Source organism: Mobula birostris, chromosome 16 (assembly GCF_030028105.1).
Source record: "Mobula birostris isolate sMobBir1 chromosome 16, sMobBir1.hap1, whole genome shotgun sequence".
In the NCBI taxonomy this organism is placed as follows: Eukaryota; Metazoa; Chordata; class Chondrichthyes; order Myliobatiformes; family Myliobatidae; genus Mobula; species Mobula birostris.
In genome coordinates, this window is record NC_092385.1 from 11064631 (window position 1) to 11074655 (window position 10025).

The window sequence follows — 10025 nt, forward strand, 5'->3', positions numbered from 1 at the left end:
TGAGTCGACGTTCCCTCCCTTATTCTTTGCTTTTTTTTCTCTCTGTTCATGGATTTCTGCAAAGAGTAAGAATTTAGGTTGTATACTGTGTACATTCTCTGACATTAAGTTGAACCATTGAACCATTGAACCATTGCTTGCTGGGTGGAGTGAGCAGTGTTACTGAGATTCTGGCTCCTGAGACTGCGATTGTCCATGTGGCTGAGAGTGGAAAAGGAGAGAGTTGTAAGGGCAAGGCAACAGCAATCATAGTCAAGGTCCTCCCCAGGAGCCAGAGTTTGAAAGTTAGTGGGAAAATTTATCAGAGTTCAGTTTATCGGCTCCCCACCCCACCCTCATCAAATCTTGGAAACTTGGCTCAGACCTTGCAATTCTCTCTTTTCTTTGGTTTAAGCCTTTTCAGCTACTTGATGTACATTTCCTTTTACAAAAATACACCACGATAAAATACAGAAGTAGGGAGAATCATTACCCCTCTGTCCTTACCACAATGGCCCAGCCGATACACAAAGTGGAAAGTTCATGATCTTACCTCTATCAACACTAATGGATTGCCACTCTTGTACCCGACTCCTGCACTTCACCTAAAATGCACAGAGTGAGCTCACGCTCTGCTCGCCGACTCTCAGCTTCCAATGGTATGCGATCATGAACTCACCTACAGTGAGCAATGCAATTGCTCTCTGGCAGGGTCGGGCGCCTTTCTACGGAGAGCACGGGAAATCTCCAACAATGCACGCGGGCAGTCTGATCTCATGTACAGTGACGTTCTTCCACAGGCAGACTGCCACATTTCCACAGAGACTTTTTACCCCTCTACAGTGCACACTGGCACTACTCTAGTGTGCTCACTGGTGCTCCTCTACAGTGTGCACTGGCACTCATCTGCAGTGCGTACCATCACTCTTCTGCACTGCATACTGGCACTCCACTGCAGTACTCACTGGTGGTTTTCTACAATGCTCACTGGCACTTCTCCAGTATACACTGCCTCTTCTAATGTCACCCTTGCCTTTCTCCTGTATATATAGGCCACCTCCACAATGTACACTGTCAATCTCCATTACAATTACTGTTCGGGTGTATTTTGGAGTTAGGGTATATAGCAAATATTAATTTCCAAAGCAGCCATTCTTCAGATTTGAATGTGGATTTAGGATGCAGCACGGAACGATTAGACCTCGGACTCCTGCATATCCATGAATGTGGCCTAAAGTCAATGGAGATTAACATTCATTTTGGGTGTCTGGAGTGTGGGTGCAAAGAAAGAAGTGTGTGAAAAATATATGTAATTCAAAAGAAGCATTGTAGATACATTGTAATTATAGAATTGTCCTGCTGTTATCTTTGATTTTTAGCATATAAAGTGGGCACGTGGCCAAGTGGTTAAGGCATTGGACTAGCGACCGGAAGGTCGTGAGTTCGAGCCCCAGCCAAGGCAACGTGTTGTATCCTTGAGCAAGGCACTTAATTACACATTGCTCTGTGACAACACTGGTGCCAAGCTGTATGGGTCCTAGTGCCCTTCCCTTGGACAACATCAGTGTCGTGGAGAGGAGAGACTTGCAGCATGGGCAACAGCCGGTCTTCCATACAACCTTGCCCAGGCCTGCACCCTGGAGAGTGAAGAATTTCCAGGCGCAGATCCATGGTCTCGCAAGGCTAACGGTTGCCTTTAGCATATAAAAATGTCATGTAATGGGTCAAGCAGGCCTCTTCTTCCAAGAGTGTCTCAATATGATGCCTGTTGCTCATTTTTGCTGAATAAAGCGCTTCTATACCGACCAGCTTCAGAGTCTGTCCGGTGACTTTGTTCACAATTGCAATTACAATTGCCAGTTTTCTACAGTAGAGGCTGACACTCTTCACAATGTTGGAACATTTTTATTTTCCCTTGACCTCGATCTCAGACCTGGGCCCTGTCACTTTGGTACATCCTGGGGCCTGGATCGCACCGTCACGATTTGGCTCGTACCCATCCTTCCCAATCCTTCCTTGTGCTCAAATTGATCAAACCTCGGGTCTTTCCTTGCTCTCAGAGTCAGAGGACAGGCCCAGACTCTGTCTCAACTTTGCCTGGCCTGCACTCGCCTTGACTCTGCTTCACACCCGCTCGCTTCTCCTGTGTTAGCAATGATCGTTGACCAGAAAAAGTGTTATTAATGAAGTATTTAATGGCTTGCCTTGTTTCCTTTGCTGCCGATAAGTAGTTTCTGTGCTTTATCAGCGTTATCTTAAACTGGAAATCTCAGTTGGCATGGGAGTTTATTGGTCCTCTGCATCTGGGTCCAGTCGCCTGTCAGCACACACCGTGACAGATGAGTCTGCAACATGATACTGAAAATGAAGGGCGTAACAAGGTGCAGAAGGATTCATGGCCATCCACTTCAACCAAAGAAGATCCCAGTTGCAATGACTACTTGTACCAGTAGATCTGGATTTCTGAGGTTGAGAGAGTCCCATTGCAATGGTTTTTTCACTTAATAAATTCTCCTGCACATGCTTGCTGTCAGATATGATAGACAATCAATCAACCATTAAAATATAAAATACAATAATATATAAATATATAGTATATTATATATAAAATTACATATAATACATGTACACAGCGGCCACTTTATTAGGTACTCCTGTACACCTGCTCATTAATGCAAATGTCTAATCAGCCAATCATGTAACAGTATCAGAGATTAAGAGAGCTAGGGCTTTACTCTCTGGAGAGAAGGAGGATGAGAGGAGACATGATAGAGGTATACAAGATAATAAGAGGAATAGATAGAGGGGATAGCCAGCGCCTCTTCCCCAGGGCACCACTGCAAAATACAAGAGGACATGGCTTTAAGGTAAGGGGTGGGAAGTTCAAGGGGGATATTAGAGGAAGGTTTTTTTGCTCAGAGAATGGTTGGTGTGTGGAATGCACTGCCTGAGTCAGTGGTGGAGGCAGATACACTAGTGAAGTTTAACAGACTACTAGACAGGTATATGGAGGATCTAAGATGGGGGTTTATATGGGAGGGAGGGTTTGAGGGTCGGCACAACATTGTGGGCCAAAGGGCCTGTACTGTGCTGTACTATTCTATGTTCTATGTTCTATGTTCTACCTCAATGCATAAAAGCATGCAGACATGGTCAAGAAGTTCAGTTGTTTTTCAGACCAAGCATCAGAATGTGGAAGAAATTTGATCTAAGTGACTTTGACCATGGAATGATAATTGGTGTCAGACAGGGTGGCTTGAGTATCTCAGAAACTGCTGATTTCCAGGGATTTTCATGAGCAACTATCTCTAAGGTTTACAGAGAACAGTGTGAGAAACAAAAAAAAAATCCAGTGAGTGGCAGTTCTGTGAGTGAAAATGCTTTGTTAATGAGAGAAGTCAGAGGAGAATGACTAGACTGATTCAAGCTGACAGGAAGCCGACAGTAACTCAAATAATCACATTTACAACAGTGGTGTGCAGAAGAGCATCTCTGAATACACAGCATGTAGAACATTAAAGTGGAGGGGCTACAGCAGCAGATGACCACAAACATAACACTTATGTACAGAAAATACCCAATAAATTGGCCACTGAGTGCATATTAATAAACAATAAAATAGTCGGTAATAAATACAACCATAACTACAGCAGCAAGTGCAATCCAACAGAATGGTACAAAGACTATATTGTGATCTGAAAATATGGACAAGAGAAATCCTAAAGTGACATTTCATTCATTCATTATGTGCCATGTTGTATGATGTCGGTGATCACAGTCCTTCCATGAATGCCCTTGGCAAATGTTTCTACAGGAGTGGTTTGCCATTTCCATCTTCTGGGCAGTGTCTTTACAAGTTGGGTGATCCCAGCCATTACCGATACTGGTGTCAGAGGTCGCATAACCGTATAACCATATTTAACAATTACAGCACGGAATCAGGCCATTGTGGCCCTTCTAGTCCGTGCCAAACTCTTACTCTCACAAAATGCACACCCGCGCTCCCAAAACCCGGGATTGAACCAGGGACCTTCAGATCTTCAGTCTAACGCTCTCCCAACTGAGCTATTTCGGCCGGTAACTGAGCTATCTCGGCCGGTGGTCTGGGGACTGTCTTAAACTAAGATCATTCTCAGTTGACATGACTGCAATTTTAGGGACTCCGCCCTGTCAAATATTTGATTCTTGTTCCAAACTTAGCAGAAAATTAGCCAGGTCTCAAGCAGCAAGAGGAAGACACCGTGAAATTGAGTGGTGGATGATGCCAGATTCTGATAGTTCACTCTGTCTACATAGGAACATATATTAAGACAGTATAACTGTTTATGGTTCTATTACTATTTATTATTTATGATGCAACTGTAACGAAAACCAATTTCCCCCAGGATCAATAAAGTATGACTATGACTATGACTACGACTATGAAAGAACGGAAGTTCTGGGGCTGTTCGGTGTTGAGCTCTGGGGATACATTGTACAGAGTTCCAGCAGCCTCACCCTTCCTGACATGCTACGTGGTGTCATTGTGAATTCTCAGACTTGAAGCAGCATGAAGCATTATCAATGGAGGGACATAAATTACACAGGAGATGATCCTTCTCCAGTTCCAGCCGTCTCGCACTCTAGCTTTATCAATGGCTGGCCAAGGGGCGCTGGGAGAAAGATTTGTTTTTTCACAGGAACTTCTGTCGACTCAGACTGTCCCAAGTGGTTCACAGATAATGAAGCCTTCTGGATGTGTCACTCAAGTTGTCTTTGGGAAATAACAGTAGCCATATTGTTCACAACAGGTTGTCAGCAATAACAAGTGATTTGTTTCTGAGATCAGTTAGTGAGTCATTGTTGGCCAAGGCACGCCACAGTATATCACAACATAGAAAATAGAATAGTACAGTATAGGAACAGAACCTTTGGCTCGCCACGTCTACACCGAACACAATGCCAAATTAAACTAAACCTCTTCTGCCTGCACATGATCCATCCCCCTCTATTCCCTGCGTATTTATGTGTCTAACAGCCTCGTAAAAGCCATTATTGGATCTGTATCCACCATCATCCCAGGCCGCAGGTTCTAGACACCTGGTACTCTGTGCAAAAGAGCTCACCCTGCACATCTCCTTTAAGCTTTCCTCTTCTCACCTTAACTCTAGATTCTCCTGCATTTGACATTTCCAAGCTGGCTTTCTGTCGACCCTACCTGCAAGAGATTCTCACTGTCGGCCCTATATATGACTTTTGATCTTATATGTGCCCAGTTCTGTAGACCCCCTTCATGCCAGATTCTGATTATGGGCCCTCACTTTAATAGGTTCTGACAGTTGACCTCTCTATGCCGGGTTCTGATGGTTCACTCTGTCTACATAGGAACATATATTAAGACGAACTGGAGCAGGTCTTTCTGTTCCTCAATGCAATGAAAACAAATCTGCCCCATCCTCAAATTCTCTCCTGTGCTAATCTGCCATTAGCACCAAATCCCAGATCACTTACACTATTCTAATAATTAGGAGAAACATTTTTATAGATGGAACAGCTTAATGGAATTGAAGTATTGCTATGGCACAGAAACAACTAACCTGATCTTTTGCCTACTCCTATCTACCTGCACCCGGACTGTATCCCTCCAAACCTGTCCCATTCATGGACGTATCCAAACTTCTCTCAAATGTTACAATTAAACCTCCATCCACCTCTTCTACTGGGAGCTTGTTTCACACTTGTACCATCCTCTGAGTGAAGGAGCTCCCCCTCTGATCTTCCTTAAATATTTCATGCTTCACCCTAAACCTATGACCGCTAGCTCTAGTCTCACCTAACGTGAGGAGTAGAAACCGGCTTGCATTCACCCTACTTATATCTCTCATAACCTTCCTCTGTCAGATCTCTCCTCATGCTCCTGCTCTTCCTCGAGCTATTCAGCCTCACCATCTCCTACCCATTCAGCTCCAATAACGCTAAGGCGGACAATTCGACCCAGCGGACACAGAGATTGACCTTCAGCTCTCACTCCAGATTCCCAGATCCTCAGCCCGATCATCGATGAGCTTGAGAACTGGATCTGCCAGGCCGTGCAGCACGAGCCTGCTCCAGCTGACACGCCTGACAACTGCACGTACGTGCCAGTGGCCCGTACTCTGAAAGACTCTGGTGGGCCCACTCTTCACCCTCTCTGGCCATCCAGGTGTGTGACCGACTCTGGATCTTCTGCAACATTGGTTCTGGTGTACCACTATGATTGCAGGTGCACGTCAGCTTGTCACTTGCCTGCCCTCGATGTGCCCTGTCCAGTTGCTCCTAGCCTTCAGTTACTTTTTTGTCCTGTTGTGCGAAGTATCTGACCCCTTATGTCTTGTGGGCCCTTGTGGCTTGTTATTTTCCAATTTATTAGTAAAGTATTGCTTACTGCTGAGTCATGTCCTCTGTTCCGCTTTTGAGTCACGCCTCTGCTTCGTTTCCTGACACCTCTCATATTCCAAAGTTAGTAAGTTAATTGGTCACATAATAAGCACAAGAGACTCTACAGATGGTGAGAATCCAGTAGAACACACACAAAATGATTTAGGAACTCAGCAAGTCAGGCAGTACCTATGGAGGTGAGTAAAGTGACGACTTTTCAGGCCGAGGCGAGGGCCCTGGAGGGAATCTGTTCAAGAGAGAGCAGTGCTACATTGGAGCGGCCGCTGCTGTGCCGCAGAGAACTAGCAGCGGCTGTGAAAGGAGAGAATGAACAACCAAAAGACCTGGCCACTAACCACAGCCACCACTTACTCGTGTCCACATTGTACCAGAATATGTAGACCCTGGGTCAGCCTCTACAGCCACCTGGGGTCCCACTAATAGACAACCCCTCAGCAGAGCATCATACTCGACTTGAGTGATCACATTACTACTAATGGCATTATGTTAACCATTATGCTGGAGTGCCTTCCTTCTACGCCAGGTCTCTGCTGCACTGTTCTGCCAAGCAACCTAACATATTACACGGACAGCACATCAACAGATTTTGGCTGCTGTAATCTGTGTAGCGAATTTACGAGTCAGATTCCTTGCGGTTGCTAACACAGCAGCTAAGTTACTCTACTAACAGCAAGAGTTCTGGCCCATTAATTCAGGAACATGTGTTTGAATCCCACTGGAAATCTAAATCTGAGCAATTAAGTAGATCTGGAATTTAAACAAAGGAGGTAGATATAGCAACTGCAAAACCACTGGATTGTCATTTAAAAAGAAATCTGGTTCATTAATGGTCCTCAGGGAAGCGAACACCAGTGATTTGAGAGCTGCCAATGTACTTGACCCTTGTCTACGTGCTTGGTCCAGGCTGTGTTAGGGTTAGGTAATAAGCATCTGTAGTGTCCATGTCCTTTGAATGAGTGAAGTTTCGACAAAAGCTCTCCTCTCTCATTGTGTTCTTCAAGCGGTTTAGCTGCTAAGGGAAGGGCAGCATTATCAACCTGAGTTGTAAAATATATGGGGTGGTGGGTTGGTGATGTGTCTCTAACAAAGGAGGTGTAAGGCGCTCCTTCCCTCTACTAGCCTGCAGGTCACCCTTGGGCAAGGTGTAGCACCTGCTTAGCACCGCCCCCCATCAGATCAGGGTCACATGAAGCCACAGGAGCAGGTGGTGGATGGTTGTACGAGCAGCTGGTGCACATCACAAGTCCTGGTTATGCGACCAGTGATGCCAGGTAGACAATGTCTGAAGAGTATTGATAAGGGGTGGGGTCACCCATCCTGTAAAGACACTGCCCAGAAGAAGGCAATGGCAAAATATGTCTGTAGGAAAATTTGCCAAGAACATTCATGGTTATGTAGACCATGATCACCAATGGCATAAGACACAGCACATGATGATGATATTTTAATATTTCTATTGTAACATAATATTTTTATGCATTGCACTATACTGCTGCTGAAAAACAACAAATTTCATGACTTGTGTCAGTGATTATAAATCAGATTCTGAATGTATTTCCTGATTATTATTCTAGAACGTATGCTATTTATCAGAGTGTACAGAAACATGACTGTACTCTGTCTCTCCCAGCAGGTTGTAAAGATCAAAATGTTAACTGTGAAGCCAGAACTTTCTCTGAATTCTCTCTCAGCCTACCAGGTAACTTGCTAGTAGGGACAAGAGCCTGGATTTGGATATTGTACTGTTGATTGGAATCTTGAATTGGGACACGGCCAAAGCTTAAGGTCAAAGCCAAATGTGTACGTCTTTGCTTAGCAGTTCCTTGAACTCAAAGAAAGCCCATTGTCAAAAAGCAACTTTTGTCCAAATAACCCTCAATTTGGTGTAATGACAACTCTTTCTGCCCCGGACCATATTTTGTGAAGAATATATGTAAAAGTATGTTAATTGCATATGTCAACACGTTACCACATGATACATGTGCACCTTGCTTAAGGTAAACTCAAACTTGTACCATATTCCTGGGTTCTTGTGTCTTTCTTTGAATTAGTTCAATGTTTTGAAGTTACAAAACATGAGTCTTAATATTAGAAGAACTTCTGGTGAGAATCAACTCATTGGAGCATGCAGGAAGTAGCTCTGATACCTTTCTTCACCTTTTCTCCCTCTGGATTGACTTTGATCCCTTTCTTTTTCTTTCTCTCTTTCAAACCTTTCTCTTTCTTGTTCGCATTCTTTCTCTCCAACTGTTCCTTCCTTTGCAACACACATACAAAATGCTGGTGAACGCAGCAGGCCAGGCAGCATCTCTAGGAAGAGGTACAGTTGACGTTTTGGGCCGAAACCCTTCGTCAGGACTAACTGAAGAAAGAGCTAGTAAGAGATTTGAAAGTGGGAGGGGGAGGGGGAGAACCAAAATGACAGGAGAAGGCAGGAGGGGGAGGGATGGAGCCAAGAACTGGACAGTTGTGTCATGGTCCGGATCAGGGTTCCTTTAAATTTACTTTGTTTATGTTATGATCCGGACCGTTGACTCCCTGTTTCCCTTTGATTCCCTGTTTTCCCGTGTCCCTTGGGCTTGGTGATTGGAGGCAACTTACTCTTGGCTGAACCGGCAGTTTATAGTCTCTGGCTTTCAGCTGTTCGGCGCAAGAGCGTTAATAAGGTCACTGAAGGTACTGCGAACCAATGTCATCTGGCCGGAGCTAGCCTAGTCTCCTCCCGAAGCAAATGCCAGCAAGCTGCCTTCCCTTGTCAGTACGGGTCAGTCAAAGTTAACCCGGTGGGGTGAGTCAAGAGCTCGCCGTGGCTTGGAGGGTACTTGAGCCCAGTTATAGTTCTGTCCTTCGTTGTGTGGTGTCCGTATCCATGTCGTGTGTCTAAAAGGGATCCTGGCCCTATAGCCTGAAAGGGTCCTGACCCTGTGTCAAGAACAGTTCCGACTCCGTCCTGTGTCTAAGGAGGATTCCCGGCTCAGTGTTTTATGTACCGTGTCTAAGTCTGTCCAATGAATAAGAAGAGTCCCGACTCCGTCCTGTGTCTAAGGAGGATTCCCAGCTCTATGTTCTATGTCCTGTGTCTCACTCTGTCCCATGAATAAGAAGAGTTCCTGGCTCCGGAGGCTTCAAGTCTCAAATCCTGGCTCCGGAGGTTCCAGGTCTCACGTCCTGGCCCCGGCAGCTCCAAGTCTCAAGTCCTAGCCCAGACCCTTAGTCCCAGCCTAGTCCAAGGTCTGAGTCCTTGTCCAGTACGCTATTCCTGCTTCTGCTTTACTCTCCTTGTAACGAGCAATAAACTCAATTTAGTTTATCTCACATAGTGTTTTTGTGTCTTGCATTTGGGTCCACTCCCAGCGCCCCCATGTGACAAGTTGATTGGCAAGAGGGATATGAGGCTGGAGAAGGGAGAGGATCATGGGACGGGAGGCCTAGGGAGAAAGAAAGGGGGAGAGGGGAAGCCCAGAGGATGGGCAAGGAGTATAGTGAGAGGGACAGAGGAGAAAAAGGAGAAAGAGAGAAAAAGGAAAAAATATTAATCATAATAATAATAATAATAATAATAATAATAATAATAATAAATAAATAACAGATGGGGTATGAAGGGGAGGTGGGGCATTAGCAGAAGTTAG

General features: G+C 45.0%; 1 non-coding gene across 1 annotated transcript; it reads right to left on the minus strand.

The window, feature by feature from the left end:
* Positions 1-3978: 3978 nt before the first annotated feature.
* On the minus strand, positions 3979-4054 carry trnaf-gaa (transfer RNA phenylalanine (anticodon GAA)). Its single transcript has one exon. It is a non-coding gene; the product is annotated as a tRNA-Phe (tRNA).
* Positions 4055-10025: the final 5971 nt, after the last annotated feature.